General features: G+C 41.4%; 2 long non-coding RNA genes across 2 annotated transcripts in view; one reads left to right on the top strand and one right to left on the bottom strand.

Annotated features, from left to right (window-relative positions):
* Positions 1-11,335: 11,335 nt before the first annotated feature.
* Positions 11,336-15,099, bottom strand: LOC116071439. The gene is made up of 2 exons (XR_004110896.1): positions 15,012-15,099; positions 11,336-11,467 (listed from the first exon to the last, which is right to left on the bottom strand). It is a non-coding gene; the product is annotated as an uncharacterized LOC116071439 (long non-coding RNA).
* LOC116071438 overlaps positions 13,624-23,215 on the top strand; it is a 14,803-nt gene continuing 5,211 nt past the window's right edge. The window contains exons 1-4 of the long non-coding RNA XR_004110895.1: positions 13,624-13,733; positions 13,894-14,011; positions 14,842-14,989; positions 17,089-17,209. This is a non-coding gene — a long non-coding RNA (uncharacterized LOC116071438). The remainder of the gene's footprint in view (positions 13,734-13,893; positions 14,012-14,841; positions 14,990-17,088; positions 17,210-23,215) is intronic.

The raw sequence follows: 23,215 nt of genomic DNA, 5'->3' as shown, positions 1-23,215 counted from the left end.
TTGATGTCTTGGCCTTTAGGATCACTGAATATAGTCTCTCTTCTGCACTGACACTTGCTGACAGTGACTATGGATCTTGCCATTGTCCCCCAGGCCCTAGTTTCTGCCTGTAGTAACATTGACTTTCTAGTACCATGCATCTTCCACTTGAGCACATTTTCAGCATTTCTATTTCCATTTTGTGGGTTGTCGATATCAGAGTAAATGGTTTAACTGTATTTTAGTGAGGGAGCTTTTCAAGGTTGATAGACTCAAATAGTTACCTCCACCAGCAAAAAATAAGGGTCCTCTAGCACAGTATTAGTCCTAATGACATAGTTCAGGAAACTGGAGGAGCTGTGGGTATAGTTATGCAGCAGAGTGCTTGCTTATACAGCATATATCCATAGCCCTGAGTTTGATCTGCACTACCACCACACCACTAACAACAGAGTAGATCATGGACCTTGCTCTGAAACTCCCTCTCAGACAAATTTATTTACATGTTTCTATTTTGTTATTACACCCCTCGCTTCCTTAGAGAACTTTGGTGTTTTCCTGCTAACAATGTATCCGTGGATAAAGTTCCATGAGATTGAGTCTCTAAGGGACTCAGAAGAGAAAGAACAGTGTGTAATTTAAAACATATTATGCTACCGTAATTAGAGCAATGAATTAGAGAATTATTAGGGAAGCTTTTGTGTGACTGCTTAGGTGAGATTATGCCTGCTTCCAGGACCTGATCCTTAGTTATCTTTATTCTTTTCATGGCTAAACTCTCCTGAAAGGTCACTGTAAATAGAGAGAGAAATTAGGGCAGTTGCTCATGTCATCAGAACTCCCAGTGTGCACACATGGAGGCTACATTCGACAGTCGAGAGGTGGGGTTTTAAACCCAGTTTCAATCAGTTTTCTAAATCAGTTTGCTCATTAATCAGATTCAAGGAGACTTGGCACAAATATCCTCATTTTTATTAGCCCAGAACAGCAAGCTACCTCTGATGTCTCACTCTTCCTTCTAAACTTTGTATTTTTTAAAAACAAAAAGAATAAAAACGTAATGAAAGAAGCTGTTGGAATATTGATCCAAAGCTTTAGGCAATACATAAAGATAGAGATAAATCGTACTGAAGCGTGGTAACTTTCCTCCAGGGTTTGCTTTTAAGGAGGTGGGAGGATTGAAATAATACAAAGCTATGTTTATTAGGAAGCAAGGTAATAATCCATCTTATGCATAGCTTTACCTCCAAATCCTTAGTTCAATCGTAAATAAAGACATTCCAGCTTGCTTGGTCCTCTCCATATCCACACAAACTTCCCACCTGGAATGTGCTCCAGGAAGATGGAGAGGCATGTTCACTAAAGTGGAAGCTGAAGGCAGGACACGCGTCCCACCTTGAAGATTATATGGTAAGAATATGGACGAAAGACCCAGGCTCAGCTAGTCTAATGCCTTATTGATGGTTCCGAATCTAGAGAAGAGACTCAAGAGATGGCGAGACTTCCTGAGGCAGTTATAGTAAATCTGGTGAGTTTTGGAGAAAGGGTCTGAGTCCACCCTCAGTGTAACTGAGTGTCCAGTGAATGACCTGAACCAAGTGATCTTTGCTAAACATTTCATTTTTATATCCTTGCCTTCCTGTTGATTTTAACAGTTAAAAGCTACCCATCAGCCTAGTATGACTGGAGAATGGAAAGCTAATGGTTCTCCAATGACAGAAACCAGCCTGCTAACTCCTTTGGGAATTCAAATGAGCCTAACGAACAGACATTATTATGTAATTAAGTCTGACCACTCATAGTTACAGTTCTCCATTGTCTCTCCTGTCATAAGTATTAAGATTTTAGGGCAGGGGTAGAAGGCAACTGCTTTCCTTTTAAGGGTCCTTAATGTTGGTAAGGGAATTCCAGAATGAACCTTCTTTTCTGTGCTTGGGACTTGAAGAGAAGTGACTCAAAATTAGAGGGGCTAAAAAATACATTCTTTGAATTACAATTTCTTGAATCCTCTTACAATAAACTACTTGTATGTTTAAATAAACAAAATCATATAAATGGTTTGAGCTAATGTAGAAATTGAGCCAAACGGGGATGCTTCATAAAATTACCAGAAAGCAAGAGGTTTTAGGAGAGTTTACAGAGCAAACACCCATCCCCAAGGAATGTGCTGTTTCCAAGAGACATCCCTCTGAGAGAGGATCTCCTCCACCCCTCCTGTGAGTCACAGGTGTCTTATCCTAACTGGGAGGAGAAAGGTCAATGAACAATGAACACGATAAAGTGTAACCAGCCCGTGTTGTAAAATTGTAACCAGCCCACATTGTAAGCTGCAAAACTCTGCATAAAAGCTGAGTGCTTTGTCTCCTGGAGGTCGCTCTGGTCCCAATCACAGAGTTGACCCTGGTATACCAGTTTCAAATAAAAATTAACCTCATGGTATTACAATGGCCTCCTTCTTGATTCCACGAGAGTGGGGTACCCACACGGGTTATAACACTAAGAAACCTGGTTGTTACTAAAACATCACCAGGTTGTCACTTTTTGGAGCAATCAAACATGGCATGTATGTCCTCAAACCAAATATACTGACCTGTATCTTTTAGGATGAGTGTTTTCAATGCATGAGCTTTGCCAAAGCCCCTCAACCTATTTGTTGAAGGAAGGAGCATGCTGAGAATCCTTAACCATGTGTTCTTTCTTTACCTGTTTGTGTTTCTGGGCTTGGGGCTCACTGAGAGTTAAACTCATTGTGCTTTGATACAACCTACTAGCTCCCTCCTCCTCTTCTTTCAGGAACCATGTGCTGGCAGCCTGGCTGTCAGGGTTACCATCAATTGTCAACTTGACATACCTGGAAAGAGGCACACTAAGTGGTTTTCCTATAAGAGCCTGGGTGGGTGGGGGAGATTTATGTTTTTTTTATTACTATTATAATATTAACAGATATTAATCATAGGGAATTTCCATGCTAATATATACATGCTAATAGGGCCTTCTAGAAGCAACCCCTTCCCTTCTCTCCTCCCCTAACACCATTCTGAGTCCCCTAAAAGTCGCTCATTTATTTCCATCAAGATTCCTTTTTGTAAGACAGCAGCACAGAGAATGCAGAGCAGAGTCCCTGTGGTGCTGGAGACCCTGTCCCTGTGGTGCCTGCAGAGACCACAGGACTTCTTCATGCCCTGTAGACCTGTTCATTCATACCCTCCTTGAGGTTCTATCTATGGATTGTTTAGAGGTCTTGAGATTTTTTGAGCAGGGATCTGGGAAAATGAAATGCAATCACTTCTTGATAGCTACGTTAAAGAATCAAGGTGCTCTGTACCTCAGCATTCTTTTCTCTTTTCTTGGAAAAAAATGTAGTGGTCCAGAGTTAACAGAATGAGCATTTGTTATTTTGAGGTAGTTTGTTTTTCCTCTGAAAAAAAGAAAAGGAAAAGAAAAATGAAAAAAAAAACCCAAACAAACAAAAAACAAAAACAAAAGTAAAACAACTATCAGTCCAGTATCCCCATTGCTTAGTAGCTTGTTCAAAGATCTCTCGGTGTGACTGGTTGGTTATCTGTGTTTTTTTCACACTCTCATGTAGCCCATACTGGCCTCAGATTTGGTGCGTAGCCAAGGCCAGTCCATCTATCACCCTGTTGGGCTTGTAAGTGCTGTATTACAGAGGTGTACCTCTAAGCCTGACTTTTGCAAACGTTTCCATGGATCTTTTATTCCTATCTGGCTGTCTACATGACTCTGGGTGACTACTACTTAGAGCAGGGTCACTGGATGGAAAGACAATTTGCTTGGTTTTACATCAAGGTATCTTGTTCAGCATTTGATGGCCCTGTAATGAGCAAACAAATGCTATTGGCACTATTGGAAGAAATTACAGATCTGAGATGAAATGTCTCCAAGCTCTCTATTATTGTCTTCTGATATTTGAAGACTTTGAGAATTAAGAACTATTATAGCTATGATAGAATTTAGTTAAGGATGATATAATCCCCCTCCATAATTTTATTTATAAAAACTGAGGCCTTTGATGATGAAGTAATATGAGCGACATTGAATATATTATTTCCAACTTATCTCTCTACTCATCAGCCCGTGTTTCACCCATATCAAGCAGCTGAGTCCTTTTTGTGGTAACTCAAAGGATTCCCTAAGTAGCTATATAAATAGATAGCTGTATATATTTGAAAGAAAGAAACAAGTAAGAGTAATTGTCATTCACAATGAAACATGAGACATATTTTCAGGACCTCAATTCTCAGCATTAAACCATTTCTCCAATGATTATCCTTTGGTGGACTTCATAAACCATCCTTCAAAATCTTGTTAGAAACCATGATTGCCAGAGTTATGTGAAGAGTTAAAAAACAAGCCGTTGCTACTAGAAAATGCCGAGAGATTAACAGAAATAAACTGTGACGCACATGGGGATTTCTTCCCAGGTTTCCAGGTGGCTAGATGAGTCTGTCTACCTCTGCTGACATCTAGTGTTGTGTTGTGTGATTGGCACATGGGTGCTCTTAGAAGAACCCCAATGGAGGGGGATAGAAGTCAAGGATCTGTGAAATGACAGTGTATTTATTTATTAGTGAGACTAAGAATCCTGAACAATAACAAGTGAACTGGAGTTTATTATAGCCCAAAGGTCAACGTGCATATGTGTTCCTCCAATAGTTCATATACAGATGTGTGTGAGGGCTCATTAACAATGGTTTCTTGAGGCCATGTTCCACCAGTACTACATCATTTTGATTCCTTGACAAAGATTATAGAAACAGTGCGGGTGTGGGGGTTTAATGGTCTCTCACAGAATCTTTCCACTAACTTTTATATCTATAGGTGGTAATATTAAGTCAATAGAAAGAGAAGTATAAAGAAAAAGAAAAGAAAAAAAAAAGCAGGAAGCAACATAAAGGTTAGGTTACACTTCACACTAGTACTGTGTTTTCATTATCTTCCTTTTTTACCAGCTGTGCAAGCCACCAGGAGGCGCCATCTGCTTTAAGATAGGTTTCCAAGGCAGGTAAAAAATAACCAGGCAGTTTCTGGTGTGTGCAAGAAGGGCTTAAGGTCTACGAGGCTTCTGCTTTGCTCTCTCTCTCTCCTGAGAACTCAGTTACTCTACACAATCTGACAAAACCTTCCTGAAAGGAAAGCTAGCAGAGTAGGTTTCTGGAAAAATGCACGTATCCCAGTTCCAACAGAACCAGGTGTACAGAAGCATTGCTAGGCAACACGCCTCTAGATGACAGCTCCTTTTTACTATTTAAAGGACCGGAATGAATATTTCATTTCATATGTATAGGTGTTTCACTTGCATGTATACATGTGTATCATATGCACATCTGGTGTCTTCTTGTATTGACTTTCTTTCTGCCAAGCTTCTCTACAAAGGCAGATGAAGAAAGTAATTTTTTCCTTAGACTTTTGCTCTCCTTTGGAGTTGTCTTGTTTGTTTTAAGACAGTTCTCAACTGTAGTTCAGGCTGGCCTCAAACTCACTATAGAGTCTAAGCTGGCTTCAAACTCACCATGAGTCTTCTGCCTTTGCCTCCTGAATTCTGGGATTAGGTTATAGGCACCATTCACCATATCTGGCCAGAAAATTTTTAAGAGAAAAAAAAAAGTTCCCTTCATTCACATATGACCTTCTGTGAGTTATAACCAAATGAGGCAAGGTAAAATTTACATCATGGGACTACATCATTACATTCTATTCTTGGAGCAATATTTTAATCTCTTTCACTCACCTCAGAAAACTCCTTGCCATAAAGCATACATATTTGTATTGATCTATCATTGTGCATCTTCTCAATACATACATTATACGAACCATTTCATCCTATCTCCTTATCCCAGACTTATTAAAGTGTCTCAGAGTTATTACAGTCTACCTCATCTGCAAAGCCCACTAGCTCTGCTGCTATTTGTAGACAGAAATGTCAATAGCTTGGCTAAAAGTTCCTGGTCCTAAGTCTGGGCATGGGAAAACCTGGGTTTATGGTGTACACAGAGAAGTCATTACATTGAATCATCTCGGTGACCTTTCAAGGGATGAAATCAAACCTCAGTTGCAAAAATTAAATGCTCCTTCTTCCATCTAAGAAAAGCAATGCACATTCTGGAGATACTCGTTGCCTGGCAACAAATGCATACTTCCTTCTCCTTAGACAACTTCCAAAAAAACTGCTAGGAAGAAAATTGGCCAATAAAATAAATCTGGTGGTTCTTAGTGTGGGAGGAGAGCAAATTCACAAAATGTGCATGTGGTGTGTGTATGTGTGTGTGTGTGTGTGTGTGTGTGTGTGTGTGTTTGTAGGCGCATGTGTGCTCATGAGGTGGGTAGATAGGAAAGCATAGAAAGAAAGAGAGAATAGAACACAGTAATATAGTATTAATTAATTTGTTCAGTAATGTTTGTGTATATGTGTGGTTTGCATGAAACTACCCAGTCATGGCTAAAGTTTCCCGCTTCAGAGAAAAACCAGTGTTCATTATCTTCTCAAACTACTGACTGCTAAGCTGTGCGATGATTTCAATGGTGAAGAAAGAGTACAAAGATGAAAAAAAAATTGCCCTTTCTGATTTTTGTTATTCTTTTTGTTCCAAAAACTAAGACTTGAAAAATGTCAACATCTTTGTCCATCATCTGCTGCTATGATGAGACTGCGAAATTGCTAATAATGAAAAAAAGGTTAATCTTGGCTCTCAGTTATAGGTGTCGGGAAGTTCATGATTGAGTTATAGTACTTTCTCATCTTCTGTTGTGAGCTTAGCACTGTATCAGCTCATGGCAGAATATCAGAAATCAGGCAGGACATGTGGGAGAACAGAAATGTTAGAGAAGAAGGGGGAGACATGAACCTCACTTTGCAGCAAACCACTCTGTGATTGCCTAGCTCAGTCTTGTGGAAACCATATTGCTCTTTTTATAAAGAAGCAGCCACTATGATCTAATTACCTTTGAAAGATCCTGCCACCCAACACTGATTCACTATGGAATTATTGCATCAATATGAGCTTCTATTGGAGAAAGACATCCTAAATTTATAGAAGCACTAATACTAATAACTAATAATTAGAAAGACTTTTATTTCTTTTTCTTATACAAAGAGAACTTTGGCTTTTTAAACACAGAGGACACATCTCTTCACTCCTCCTGCTTTGCTTTTGTCCTGGAGTGGATGAGATTTCTTTCCATAAGCACTTCCTTTTATGAAGGTAAAATGTACAAGACAAAAAGTGATGTCTTAACCTTTTTTTTTAAGTTTTAGAATTTAGGCTGGGCGGTGGTGGCACACGCTTTTAATCCCAGCACTTGGGAGGCAAAGACAGGTGGATTTCTGAGTTTGAGACCAGCCTGGTCTACAGAGTAAGTTCCAGGACAGCCAGGGCTACACAGAGAAACCCTTTCTCAAAAAACAAACAAAACAAAACAAAACAAAACAAAGTTTGAGAATTTATCAGGCACAGAGGGCGACTAGAGCAGATTTACAAAATGGTTGTTAGATTTCCTTCAATCTGAAAAGAAGGTGCCATTTTTTCCTGCAAGCAATATATAAATAGTTAACAGAATTACATCCCCGTTTAGTCAGAGCAGACAAATTAGTCCTAGCAGATGAAAAGAACATCTTAAAGGGGCTTTGTGTAGTCAGGAAAGAACTTAACTTGGGTGAAGGATAGCTAACAAAATTAGCATTATCAGAACATCTCCTCAACAGGGAGGGTCATCTCTAAACTATTAGCTAAAGTTTGAGGGAGCCACAGGTTTAATTATCTGAAGTTAGGCCTTTGACATCCCTTTTGAAGAGCCATAAGAGGCCCTTATATGGCTCACAGATCCAAATAAGGCTGTCTTACATCTCACCTTATACCCTTTATGGAAACTCGAGACATGGAAACCCAGATAATATTCCCTGGAATTTGACAGCCATTGGGATGTTTAACAAAGCCTAATAAGGTCACTTCCTGTCTGACTTTTATTTCTGTTGACCTGACAGATACCATGACAAGAAGCAACACAAGGAAGGGAAGCATTTATTTCGCTTACAATTTCAGGTCACAGTCCATTACTTCAGGGAAGTCAAGGCAGGAACAAAAGCAGTCAGTCACAACACACTCACACTTAAGAGCAAGGAGAATGTGTGCACAATTACTTGCTTTCAACCAGCTTCCTCGCTCTTACACTGTTCAGGATTCCCTGCCTTGGTAATTTTGACACTGGCAGTGGGCTGGATCTTCTTACATCAATTAAAGATCAAGGCAATATGCCATAGACATACTGTGGTAGTTTGAATGTAACTGGCTCTTATAGGCCCATAGGGAGTGACACTATTAGGAGATATAGCCTTGTTGGAGGAAGTATGCCACTGTTGGGGTGGGCTACTGTAGGGTTGTAGGCCCGCTCCACTCCACCATTGGGCATGGCCACTTGGGAAGGCAGCATGGAGGGAGTTTGACTGCCCTTATCCTTTGCTACCACTCCAATGGTGATGTGTACCGGGCTGTAGGGAAGCTCAGAAACACTGCTCCAGGGGTGGGAAAGTGTAGTCTGAGATATGGGAAAGTTGGAGCTGGTTTGGAGGTCATTGGGCCTGTGATGAGGTCAAGTCCTTGGGGTTCTAGACTCTTAAACATCCAGGTACTGCTGGGACTCACAGAAGAGCAGAGAACAGAGTCAGGGCCTGCAGACTGGGGAGAGCGTCTAGCCAGGGGCACAGGGAAAAGGGGAAGCTCAAGGTTCTCTCATGGGGTGATTGTCTTTAGTTTGGCTGTGGTTATGGCTGGAAACACAGAGAGGCCCTCTACTGGAGATTAGGCTGTGCTTCAGTAGGGGAAGGTTTTCATGGCGTCCCATTGTGGATCTTCGTCTAAAAGAGACAGTCCAAGGTTCCAAACAGTTTATTGTCATGGTGGAAAATGGATGCGTGAAACCGTACCTCTTCTGGGGTGGGCCTGAGATTAAATACTTTTTGTATGGAGGAATGTCTAGGAAGGGAAGCTTATTGGCTAAGCCCCCCAGGCCTCTAGGTACCTCATTAGCTTGGAGAACTCTGTTTTGGGGCTTTGTGAGAAGCATGGCATATGTTGCAAGTCAGGAGTCTGGCAGGGACCAGAGAGTCAACTCAGCCTCAGGTGCGTGCCCACCGAGTCTCCTTGTCTCAACCTGCTCTAACTTACCAGACTTCCTGGCATGGTCTTGCACCCCACAGGCTTTGAGGTCTCAGATATGCTAAGCCTCATCCAGTGGGAAAGTCTCTCCTTGCTCCCTTTGGATCAAGATATAGAACTCTTGGCTCGTTCTCCAGCACCACATCTGCCTGCAAACTGCCATGCTTCCTGCCATGATGATAATGGACTAAACCTCTGAAACTGTAAGCCAGCTACAGTTAAAAGTTTTCCTTTATAAGAGTTGCCTTTGGATTGACTGTTGTGCTGGGGATTGTAGGGAAGAAGGGGTGGGAGTGGGGGGGGGAGGGGCGGACTCCACATTTTCAAAGGAGAATGGGAAGGGGAAATGGGGGAGGAACCTCGAGAGTGCGGGGGGGTGGGGGGACTGCGAAGGGAAGAGGGGTTGATATTGGGATGTAAAGTTAGTTAATTAATGAATGAAAAGAAAGAGTTGCCTTGGTCATGGTATCTCTTCACAGTAATGAAACCCTAACTAAGACACATGCTCACAGGTCAAACTGATCTAGATAATTCCTAGTTAATACTTTCTTCTGAAATGAGTTTTACATTGTCAGTTAAAATAAGTAAACTAAGCTAACTAGCATGCTTCCAAATGGTGTAAAACTGGTCATCTGGATTGTCAGTCTGTAGTTCTTCTAGATCATCAGGTTTTTCAGATGGACTGGGTCAAGATAATTCTTGTTTTGAGGCTTGGTGAAATTTTGTTCAAGGTTAGTTGGCTTTGTCTTAGACTCTATGTCATTTCAGAGCCCAGGGTTTCTGAATCAGTGACCCTATCAGAAACTAAAAATGACCTTCCAGGCTGGAGGGATGACTCATCAATTAAGAGCACAGATGGCTCTATCATTAGGGCCTGGGATCTGTGTTCCAACACCCACATGGTGCTTCACAACCATCTGTAACTCCAGGTCCAGGGTATCTTATAACCTCCACAGTCAGCAGGCATGGATGTGGCAGTGCATATATGCATGCAGACAAAACACTCCCATTCAAAAAATAAAATAATTTTTTTTTTAGAAATGGCTTCCCATACATAAGTTCATGGGAGTTTAGTTGTAGCTCAGATGTAGGTGCTATTCATACTTTTAATAAGGCTAATGGCTATGAGGTTTCGTGGGAGAGTTTAGTTGAGGTCGCTTTAGAGTTATTTCAACCCATCTACTTTTCCTGAGGAAATGGGTCCTCCAGGCTGAGTGTAAGTGGTGGTCAATGTAGCACTAGAAAGACTCAGTCTTTTGAGATGGAGTGCCAGGTGATGCTCATCTATTACCCTTTTTAAATCCCACTATGACAGCCTCCTTCTCCTCCTCTTCTTCACCAGCCATTTACAATAAAACCATGTCTATTAGGAAGCCACAAGAGAACAGAGTGATTTGAGAGCTGATCTCAAAGATGAGGCCTTTTGAGACATAGCTACTCTGTGGTTTCTATACACAAATGGAAAAGAGGTTCCTTGAGAAGCAGTAGGTGGCTGTGCCTTAAGGATGCTTATCCAGTATGTCCACCCTGAATTATGGTGAGTCTTTCTCCTGGCATCCACTGATGTTGTGTTATGCCACCCCTGTTGTAACCGGTGTGGGTACCCCACTTGCATGGAATCAAGGAGGCCACTATAATAACACCAGGTTGATTTTTTATTTGTAACTGGTATACCAGGGACAACTCTGTAATCAAGACCAGAGTGACCTAGAGGAAACAAATGTTTTTATACAGAAGTTCACAGCTCACAGCATGGGCTAGTTACATTTTACGATGCAGGCTGGTTACACTTTATCTTGTCCATTGTTCTTTAGTTTCTATTGACCTTTCTCTTTCCGGTTAGGATAACACACCTGTGACTCACAGGAAGGGTGGGGAGATCCGCTCCCCTGGAGATGTCCCCAAGGAATGCAGCTTCCCACCCCCCCACCCCCCAAATAATCTTGTCTGAACATGAGTGTGGTCTTCTAAAATTTGACCTAGACACAGGCTGTTAGCTTTTTACCCTAGGGGTGCAATGGCTGCCATAACTCAGAGATACTAGGCTATTTATGAACAAGTATCTGATGTTTTAGGGAAACAAGTCACTAGCACTGAGTTATTTCCTAACTCTTGTCAGACTCCAACATCAATGCCCTGAATCTTACTTATGTAAAGAATAAACGGGGCTCCAAGCCACCAGCTCTGTAACAGAGAGTAATCTTTTATCTGAGCAAAGGCTCAGTGTTGGGGTTCCAGATCTACAGGTGCTTGAATTTCCCCAGTGAAGTCTAGCGTGCTGGCTTGACAGGGACCCCCGACTGGAGATTCAGTTCCTGCAAAGGAAGAAGGGAGAGAGATGTTCTGTATGGCCTTTCTTCTTCTCGAAGACGAGTAAGTATGCAAAATAGGTAGCGGACTTTTAGCTAGGTAATTTGAGTCTTGTTGGGTGACCTCTAATATCCTCTATTCTCCCCAAGTCAGAGAACCTGCCTATGTAGTTTTCTGGGGAGACTTTCTATAATTAAGATACCATCTACATTTGAAATGGAACAACTTCACTGACTTGAAGTTTTCAGAGTTCAACGTTGTCTTACCTTAAATCCTGACAGAAGGATTTAGATTATGCTGTTGGAATAACCTTTTTGTATACTGTGTGAAAGTCTGTCTCTGTCCTTCCTCACGTGCCTAAGGCATTTTTTTTTTCTGATGAGTTTTAACAAGGAGCTGGTGGCCTATAGTTAGGCAGGATAAGGAACCTTGGGAACTTCAGGTGGGTGGGGCATATACTAACAGACCAGGAGGAAGTTGTAAACACTTGGCCATAGTGGGCTGGCTATAACAGGCCACGTGGCAAGCATATACTAGTATAGATGGGTTTAATTAATTATATGAGCTAGTTGGAAAATAGTGTAAGCTAAGGCCTGAGCGAGCTATAATAAATAATAATTGTCGGTCTCATTATTGGGGGCAGTCTGGTGCTAGACTGTTGAGTAATAGAGGCTTCTGAATCCATCCCCTCAGATGCAAACACCTACTGAGTGTGTACTAAGTATGTACAAAGTAGTACATACTCAGCTGATGAGCTGTCTACTGTTCTCAGTGTGATTTCCTTATACGGGGAATAATAATACTGGAAGGAGCCCGGCAAATGTAATTAATAAGAAATCCTGTGGGCTTTAATTCTTGTCTAGATTCAGTTTCCATCGGGTATTGGTGATGGCAGGGAGACTGTCCTGGCTTTAGTTGGATTTGTATTGGCTTTATTTGATTATCTCTTCTTCTTAGGAGCTGACTTTTGAACTGCCTGCATTTTTATTCTATGTATATTTTCATATTTTCATATTTATTGATATATTCTATTTTTGAACATTGAATAGCAGTGGTTGACTTGATCAGGGGTCTCCAGATTTAATGCTTTGGGATGTTCTACCCTAAAGAGTTAGTCAGGATCTTCAGAATGACTAGAATTTGCCACATTATTAACTGATTTCCTCATGTACAAGGAAAGGTACAGGGTAAATCTTTTCAGTTGAGATCTTCCATTGATTGATTTGGAGAAGGTACCAGAATAAGAGACCAGGGAGTATGGCATCACCTAGGGTCCCCTCTCCAAGTATAAAAGATTTTAAAGAAAGAGCAGTAGAGTGCCTTCAAGAGTTTCAGTCAGGCTAGCCAGCACAATGCCTGCTTGTGATTGATCCTGGTTCCCTTTGAAACTGGGGACAATCACATTTCCAACATTCACTTTGCTTATCAATAGAACACTGCATATCAATGGCATTCTGGGAGGTAAGCACTTTGGGGGGTTGAGGTTGAGGTAGTGGAGCATGGTGGGTAGATTTTTCCTAATCCAGTATCCTTCTTGTTTGCGAAGGAGTCAGCCTTAATTGTCTTTGTAGAAACTGTGCGTAGCTTTCTTCGGTGCTCTGTTTCCTCAGCAATCCACAGCCTGACCCTTTCCACCCTGTCTCCCCTCTTCAGCTGGGCTATGCTATTGACAAAGACGGGCAGCTCCTTGAGTTGACTAGGAGGTGCCTGTTGGCAAAAAGCTTTGTAGATTTCAGGATCCAACTAGGGGATAAAGTGAATATCCACAACTTGACCTTTAGGAACATTGGCATCTCTATTTGCATACATTTAAAAGGCTCTCACTCAGATAGTTTTAAACTGGGATAGACCTCCCAGTTTTTTCCACACATCTCATTTCTTCTACAAAACATTAAAATCCTGTAATAGCAGTTCTCTCACGTATTGCTTGATAATTCCCATGAGTACCGTGGATGGTACTAAGTGCCCCCTGGCGAAAGGCTGCATTTACTGCAAGCATTTTGTAAAGTTGTTAGAGCTTTTCATCTGCCGTAGGATAGCAAGAAAGGGTGGAACACCCTTCCAGCCACCAAATATGATGACGGTATATTGGAATCCCTATAAGAATCATCCAAAATTGTCGAGAAGAGTTCCAAACACTTCTTACACTACGATTTAAATCTCTCATTGCAAAGAGGATGCAAGCTCTGCCTTTCTAAATCTGTCTCACTGCTGCCACCTGCTGGTGAAGGACGGAGGCTGGTCACGGGGCTGGGTTTAGTTGGTGACAAGGTAAGGCTTAAGTTGGGTCTCTTGTCTCTCAAAGGTACCTTTGCTGTTGGGTCCCCATATTTGCCCATGCAGAGTGTAAAGTTAGATATTTTCTGATTTAAACTTTCACCTACTGGCCAGACCTCATGGAAAAAAACTGATTCAACATTTTTCCTTTTAGGGTCTTCCATAGGTCTGTCTTTTTAGTATTTGAGAAACCAGCCAAATGACATGTGATAGAGACTGACTATTACTTGGAAGAGGACAAGAAGGTGATGGTCTGATGCCCTGAGAATCTGGTTGGTTTATTGCCACGTTTAGAACATTTTTCAGGACCCTCCTGGTTTATGGAATTTCCCAGAGTGTCTAGGGTGAAGTCTCTCTGTCTTTAATACTTTCATTCTCTCTAAAACCCTAGTGCTTGTGAAAGACTGAATTTAGAAATTTGGGAAAAGCATGTTAATGGAAATGCATTAATGTATAACCTTTACTTAAAGAAGGCATAGGAAGTCTCTGTAACGAGCCAGGAAGGTGGACCGGTCAGTTCCAGGAACAGGATAGCAGTCAGCTATCAAGAAGATAACATTGCCCAGAATAAGGAACAGGATAGCGGTCAGTCATTAAGAAGATAGCATTAACTAAACAACAGGATCTAATTAGTCCTAGGAGTGGTCAGCCATTAAGAAGATAGTGTTGACCAAACGACATTCCTCTAGACAATGAGTGTGCAGGATGACTTCCTTGTGACCAGACTCAGCTAGGTAGTGGGTTCCTTTGGAATTTTCCATTGTTCCCTTGTTATGTTTCCCTGGTAACCCCTTCACCCCCCTAGTTTGTGGTTTTTTCCTTTAAATACCGCTTACTACTCTTGCTAGTGGTCGAACTCCTCTGGCCTGCCAGGCTATGAGTTCGACACCAGATCTGGAATAAACCTCATGTGATTACAGCAAGTTCGGTTTCTCATGAGTCATTGGGTGGTTGCGTCATCCCGAGACTTGAGTAAGGATCTCCCCAGTTCCGGGGGTCTTTCACTTGTAGAACAGAATTCCCTCCCCATTTGAGACTGGTGGCTAAGGTATTGAAAACTTATCTCTCTATTCTCCCTCTCTCTTTCTCTCTCACTCTCCAGGTGACAACACCAATGACATATGTCCTGCAGCCTCTTGTACCTCTGCATTCCTGATTCCATCCTGCAGCAGGCTGAGAGTTTAATTCTGACCTGTGTTGCACAGAGGGCCAAAGAGAAAAAGCAGGAACAAGCGGCTATGTGCAAACCTGTGTGTGCACTCTGGGGCTCACCTGGGGTGGGAGGGAAAAAGCACCCAGCACTGCTTTTCCCACCATGATGGAGTGAGACTTTCTCCCCAGATATCACAGCATGGAACCATGGGAAGGAAGTGAGGATAGGCCACACCCCTCTGATTGCTGTAACAGCGGCATTCTGCTCTGTACCAGACACAGGACATTGATGTGCATGATGCGTGATGTGAGAGCCTGGAGGGTGACTACTGGTTCCCATCCTTCCTGGGAAGGGAATTGAAGGGAAATGAGACCCCTCTTTCTTCCAGGGAGGCTGGGGAGAGTACGGAGCTAAGGCAGTGCCCCAAACTTCAAACAGAAAAGTGTGCATGGTGTGTGTGTGTGTGTGTGTGTGTGTGTGTGTGTCTGTGTGTGTGTGTGTCTGTGTTTTATAAGTACTTATTAACCCTGGAGATGGAGTTGCCAAAGAGTTGCCATGACCAAGGGTTTGGACCAAGTACATTCATAGACTTTCTATAGGAATAGAGACAGATTCTACATTTGATTGTGATTTAGCTATAAATTCAACCTTTCCAAAATTATATACAACTACTTTGATACACACAGGGTTAGAAGGTGAAGCAGAGGGTAAGTGGTTCAACCTTACAACATTGACATGGGAAGAACAAATAAATGTATGACTATGAGTATGATGAATATGAGCCTGGAGAGGAAGAGGGAGAAGAAATTTCCTCACCTACACTTACAACAACAACAATCCTGTGTAAACTCAGTCCAAATATGAACTGGACCCAAGGTACAGAATTTGCTATACCTTACCTACTTAAGAGTGGCATACCCCTTCTACCTAATCATGGGGAAATATGTGCCCCAGGGAGTTATATGGCCACCTGTGCCCAGAACTCCAGAGGACAAGTCCCATCACTACCAGTGACAACCTCCCGGCTTCAGATGCTGGTAAGGGGTTCCAGACATGCCCCACAGGAACTTAACAAATTTAGAAAAGACTATGCCTAGAATGGCATGAAGGAGGCATCCTACAAAGGAAAACTGTGGGAGAAGGGAGCAGGTGCAACACTGTTATCAGACCAAGAGATGTGCAAAATTACGAACGTGGTGGAAAATCCCACCGTGCTCGATGCTCCGGAGCACGTTTTTAGAAGGCCCCCAAGGAGACACGCACCCACTGCTTGACTGGATAACTGCAGCTTGGAGATATGTGTTCCCCTCCTTAGATTTAACATGATTCGAGGCCTCAGCAAAATGGAATAATTTACAGGAAGCAATTCAGTTAGCAAGAAAACTGGGGGTATTCTACTTCATTTACAACCAGGTACCCACTCCACAGGCAGCACCAATATTGGCCCAGTTTAAGAAAATCCTGTTAAAATGAGCTCCACAACATCTCAGGATGACCCTAGCCGGACCATCGCAAAGATGTCAAACTGCCGCAGATGCCATAGACTTCTTAAATTCATACAGAGAGTTAGACTCAGAGAAGGTAGTATTCTTACCCATTAAAGGTAAGAAATTTAACGAAATGAGGAGACGGTTTCAAAATATAAGACTGTTTGGAAGATTTAAGCATAATTACCATGGAATAGGCACTCATAGACTACATTTTAATCACACTCTCCAAATTAATTGCATTGGACCATTAAATGAGTTAATAACAGTATGCATACACAGGATTAGGTATGGCCGAATCAGGGCCCAAACCAGACCAAAAACTAACAATAGTTACATTGTGGTCATGGATTTCAGCTTGTGGTATACCCCGACTAATACAAAGCAATCAAGGAACCCGCTTTACTGGTGAAATCATACAGAGACTGGTGAAAAAAATATTGACATAATGTGGGAATTCCATCTGGCCCTATAACTCAATGGCAGCAGGCAGCACTGAAAGATTCAATGGATTACTTAAGGTAAAATTAATAGCACATAAAGATAAACCACTTTCAGAAGCTCTGGCGAGAGCTACCCTTGAACTAAATAACAGACCTAGAATCAACAGAAAGTCTCCAATTGAGGAAGTCTTCAGCACACAGATGTATACAGATTATCCAGATGAAAAAACTAGAAATATAATCAAATCATATGCTTGCATTTACAGGCACAAGGATAAACTAACCAGATGTAGTGCCAGGCACTGGAAATACCGTGTGGACCACAGACAGCAAGGGAGGACTATAACTAACCAAACTGGAAGACTTAACATCACACTAACAGGCAAGGTGTGTATGTGCATGTGTGAGAGCACCGATATATACAGGGATCTTTATTATTATTGTCTTTCTGGGAATCGTTCCAGTGGTGGACCTCGGTGTCCACTTCTGTGACCAAATACACAATCATACTACCACTAGCCTGATAGCCAACTATACCATTTGCTGGCTAAATACTATGGCAAGAAAAAATTGAAAACACTGACTGTGTAGTTGGCCAGTTGGGTAGCAATAGGATCAAATGTTGTGATAACATTTTTTATTACTAACCCTATAGGCTGTTTGCTTTTCAGAGCAATTGGAGGAGCAGTGTTATGCATGTTACTGACCATGTGGCATGGCACCCATGCTTGCTGTGTTCTATGTTACATTACACCCTGGAATTGGTATATATGGCATCATTGGCAATAGCACTAGGTGTATTAATATGCCTACTACCACCCCCGAACCACAAATACCATGGCTTACCTATAAACCTAAAGTTCTAGACCCACTATACAAAATACCCAGATGGTGGACAGATGATAGGATATAGGCAACACACCAATACGAGTAGACAGCTTCTACTCGTAGACTGATCTAGTATGCTTACTGCTTAAATTATCACTGGTACCAGGGCTGCGAACACCTCATACAACAGGGAGCACCATACCACCCTAACCAAAAGTACATGCTAGATCAAAAAGATGGTTATAATACAAATAGATATGAGCAAAACCCCACAAAATGTCACTTCAACAAAGTGTGGTCCAATGCCTCTAGCGTTGAAGCAATCTTTAATAACTATTGGTATAGACCATCCAACACATATAATATTAAACACATATAATATAGAACACATTTAATATTAAAGGAGTCTACAAAACAACCACTATAGGAATAGAGACAGATTCTACATTTAATTGTGATTTAGCTATAAATTCAACCTTTCCAAAATTATATACAACTACTTTGATACACACAGGGTTAGAAGGTGAAGCAGAGGGTAAGTGGTTCAACCTTACAACATTGACATGGGAAGAACAAATAAATGTATGACTATGAGTATGATGAATATGAGCCTGGAGAGGAAGAGGGAGAAGAAATTTCCTCACCTACACTTACAACAACAACAATCCTGTGTAAACTCAGTCCAAATATGAACTGGACCCAAGGTACAGAATTTGCTATACCTTACCTACTTAAGAGTGGCATACCCCTTCTACCTAAATCATGGGGAAATATGTGCCCCAGGGAGTTATATGGCCACCTGTGCCCAGAACTCCAGAGGACATGGGACCAGACAAATTGGCTCTGTGTACCAGGCTTCCTGAACTTACCCTCGTTCGGCAAGCTAAGCTATTACCCCAATTTAAGATGGTCCACCAGAATAGAAACACAGAAACGGCCCACTTGGGAAGATTGGGAATCAGCCATGGACTTGGGGATGGAACATTATAGACAACCACTAGTACTAATGAGCATCCTACCACACCATGTCCGATGATCGCACATGGAAGCACCAGCACCATTATGCACAATACCGAAGGCAACACATGAATTCTTTTTGGTAGCTCAGGGACATTCATGGATGTCAGGATGTCATGGATGTCAGGAATGTAGAAAATGACACCAACAGAATGCCAAGCATTGCCTGGAACTGCTTCAGCAGAAACTCTTGGTCTACAAGACCAGAGGAAGAAAGACATAAAATACTAACCCAGCACAGGAAATCAGGAGAAGTAGGACTCCACATTACATGAGGTACATGTTACACACACCCCACTCAGAGGAAATACAGCAGCCTTCTTACCATTGTTTAAGGAGACTAGAGGTTATGAGTATACCTCACTCATGGCACTCTGGGATCGAGGAGCTAGCATTACAATAATAGTACAAATGAAGGAAGTATGGAAATATAAAAAGAAACTGATACCCATTTTTGGGGGGACTACCAGTGATAAGGAGAAATATATCCATGACAGAAGGTAACTTACCTAATACATTCAGACTCAAGAAGGAAAACATAAACGTGAATCCAGTAGGGACATATTTCACATTATTATTAGAAAACACTACCTACTACAATCAATATCACTGTATGACCACATGTGATAAGAAGGAAGAATATAAAACAGAAAGGTACCTTTGTGGTGCAGCAGTAAACGGCACACAAATGGATTTCCTTATACCATGGGATACAATAGGAAATATTACTACAGTTAATTTTCCAGAAAGGAATGTATCCACAAAGTTTGAGGGCAGCACCCCATGCAGATACTCTATGGATGCACAGCATAACAACCCCTAGTGCCACCCACACTCGTCTACTCCAGTCACATCCAAAATATTGGGGGTAAAATCCTGATTAAGGATAAGAGGCAATAAGGATCCAAAAGGAGTTCTGTGCCTCCTGGATAGACAGTCGCTGGTATCTCCTAACTCAGACGTGTTCCAGATCAGTCTTTCCAATTGTCAACACGCCCTCATAATTAGGCATAAAGGTACCCCAAGAAATGATTTGTAAATGGCTAAGATTGGACATTGTTTCCTGGCCAACACAATGTTACCAACCTATCCTAGTTTAATACCGACCTGTCCATAACTTGGAATTTCTCTCAAGGAATCTGCCTTGCCAGAGCTGGCAACAGAGGTCAAGCACATTCCTTAAGGCAGTTAGAAATGTTTTACATATTAGAGAGTAATTAAGGGCTTCCACTCAAGGACATTAGCTAGAAGTGTTAGGTGGGAACTCCCCACTCCTTGCCTCTAGCAGAACTAAAGAATTAGCATAGGAATGCCAAATTAGCCCCAGCTTCTGCCCGCTTCACAACTGGATATGTGATCTTGGTCAGTAAGATCACTGACCTTGATGTGTTACCTGCTTAAGTGACTCTTGTCATCTGCTCTGCTTTCTGTATACCATATAAGCCTGCTTTTCACTTGGTGCAGGAGGACTTGGAGTCACATGATGGACTCACACTAGAACTTAGATGGATTAGGACTCAGACTCATGCAATCTGCAGTCCCCCGGGTCCAGAGCGCTTGGGCCCGGGGGATGGAGCACCAGTCCAGAGGAGACAGCTGCTGCTTTAGACCCAGTGTGTTTTAGATGGCCTCAGATGTAACTGCTGAGCAGCTAGATTTACCATCTCTCTTTTGCAATGACTGTAAAAGTCTGATGCCATTTTAAAGAAATACATTCAGATTCAACACACCCTTGTGTCGGCTGTTTGTCATTCTTCACCTACACCTTGTTGACCTGACTAGGACCCCGTTTCTCCTGCGGGTTGAGGGAGGCCCAGATCGGCCGGCCTACGACACCCTAGTTTTAACAGAATTTAATAACATTAGATATGAGAAACCCAACTTAACAGCAACAACCATACCATCAGTTGGCTGCTATTATAACCCTGGCAGCCTAACACCCACATACCACATCACGACACCAGAAAGGACTGTACAGTGGTGGAAAACTTGGGGAATCAAGTGTAACAATGCAAGAACCATATACCATTCAGACTTACATTATTATTTTAGCTACATATTGCCCCACTCCCAACATCAAGACTGGCAATGTCAGTTTGACAGCACAGAAACCAAAACCCATGCTGACAGGCACAGATGGGTGGGAAAAGATCTTATACCTACCCATGTCACCTCAAGCCTGCCACAAATCAGACCACTCACACAATAATCCTTGCTTGGTAGACAGAGGAGGATTCAACATTACAACAGACTATGCAAGTATTAACAAAACCAGCATAAGATTCATGATGGCACATTACCCACCGGGATGGTTAAATCCACCACCTGGGCCACCTTCAGTCAAAGAAGCCCCATTTGTAGTACCGGACACAACCTTATCAGTAGAAATAATATTGACTCCTAGAATCAGGAAGATCAGATGAATTTCCATCTCATTGCAAGTCTTTATACTTATGAAGTTATATTGTGGAGAAATAGATACCATATTATATCAATATAGCAGCCCAAATAAGTTCAGCAGAAAACCCCTACAGGCACTGGCCAGAGGAGCTTTCATGGCCAGAACATTCTTAGGAGGCTTGATGGAAGGAGGAGTAGCAGAAGCAATAGTTACACCCATCAAGGCAGAAATCTATAATATTCAGCAAATTAACAAGAAAACAGCCCAGGCACTCCACGCACTATCACAAAGCATAGATTCACTCCACATCATGGTAAACACCATGAATACAGAAATGCAAGTATTTAAGGAACAATATAAACAGGGATATAATAGAATAAGGAACCTCATAATTCATAACTTAATTATGTGCCAAATGTATAAAAGTAATATAGCAGAAGTTGAGAGAGAATTAAATACCCCTTTTACAACAGGACTAAGAAGAAGTACTGCAGATTTCCACATGTTATTAGATAATGAAAGAGGATCATATTGCAAAGAAGGCATATGCAAGATATACCTAATACAGGGATTCCTGGACAATGCGTACCCAGGATATGACACTAAAGCCATATCACAGAAACTAGGCAAAGAATTTGTAATACTGGTCAATCACTTTCTGTGGTTATCAGTTTACACCACGAATAGCTATCCATACATATCACTCAAAGACGCCATTAAGTTAGGAGTAAACTCATATGTCTACCTACACCTACCAGATGCAAAGATGCAATACACATCATTTACAATGTCGAGATTAACAACTATAATACAAGACATGGGGAACTATAACTTTATACTATGCACACCCCCACCAAAAATAGCCACATGCAGATGGCTAAATGAATCATTCATGAACACTTCCAAAGCATATTTTAATTTAACAGGCAGATGTTACCTGATGATGAACTGCTCACAGGCCATGATGGATGGTACAACAATCATGACTAAGTTGACCCTGGAGGAAAAACATTGCTTTGACTCTGATGGTCTATTCTATTGTGAGCTAGAACAAAATCATTATAACAACTTCATTCAAAAATGAGTGAGATCTTAGAAATCACATCATACAATGCAGCACAATTAGTATCATTAGATGTCAAAATTAGGAAAGAAAGCATCACCTTGGGTAATACTCAGAGTGAAATACACAGCTTAGCTTGCCTATTGGAAGCTAACACTATAATCAGTAGAAATTGGAACAAGGAGATAACTAAATGTGGCCTGTGGGATACCATTGGCAGGCTAGCATGCCTAGACTTTGTGTGCACCCTGGTGCTCTCATGGTGGCACTGGGTTAAAAAACATTTTGATTCCTCATATTTGGTATCATCTTCTTTATGCTAAAAAGAAGTCCTTCTCACAGAGGTCAAGGGGCAATGACTCTGAATGGAGATATGACCTTAGCATCATAGTAAGAGCTAATACATTTTTCAGAAAAATATTCTTTGATAATGCATCATTATTTGGAATTTTGCTTGATAGGTTAACTAGAAATAAGCTATTTGAACCAGGAAATTGCATATTTGGGTTAAGACCATCTATCTATCTATCTATCTATCTATCTATCTATCTATCTATCTATCTCTATAAATAGATATCTATATCTATATATCTCTATCTATATATCTATATCCTTCTTAGACATAAATTTCTCTCAGAATTTTAGGCAGTCTAGCTAAATGTAAGAAAGGCATACTTCAGCTACTAAAAGTTAGCCATTTGGGGCATTTTGAAATTTGTTATCTTCTAGTACTGACCATTCTTCAAAAGCACTTTAAACCTTAAAAAAATTAAATACTAGTTCATCTAGGATGGATATCTTGCTGAATCTGTCTCTATTTTTTTTCATTTTTTTTTTATTTTTTTGAGACAGGGTTTCTCTGTGTAGCCTGGCTGTCCTGGAGCTCACTCTGTAGACCAGGCTAGCCTCAAACTCAGAAATCCACCTGCCTCTGCCTCCCAAGTGCTGGGATTAAAGGCATGCACCACCACTGCCTGGCCTGTCTCTATTTTTTTTTATTAGATATTTTCTTTATTTACATTTCAAATGATATCTCCTTTTCCAGTTTCTCCTCTGGAAAAAAAAAAGAAAACAACAACTCCCC

This window comes from Mastomys coucha, unplaced genomic scaffold (assembly GCF_008632895.1).
Source record: "Mastomys coucha isolate ucsf_1 unplaced genomic scaffold, UCSF_Mcou_1 pScaffold22, whole genome shotgun sequence".
NCBI lineage: Eukaryota > Metazoa > Chordata > Mammalia > Rodentia > Muridae > Mastomys > Mastomys coucha.
Note: the sequence above shows the minus strand (reverse complement) of the source record. Positions and strands in the feature narration are given on the sequence as shown.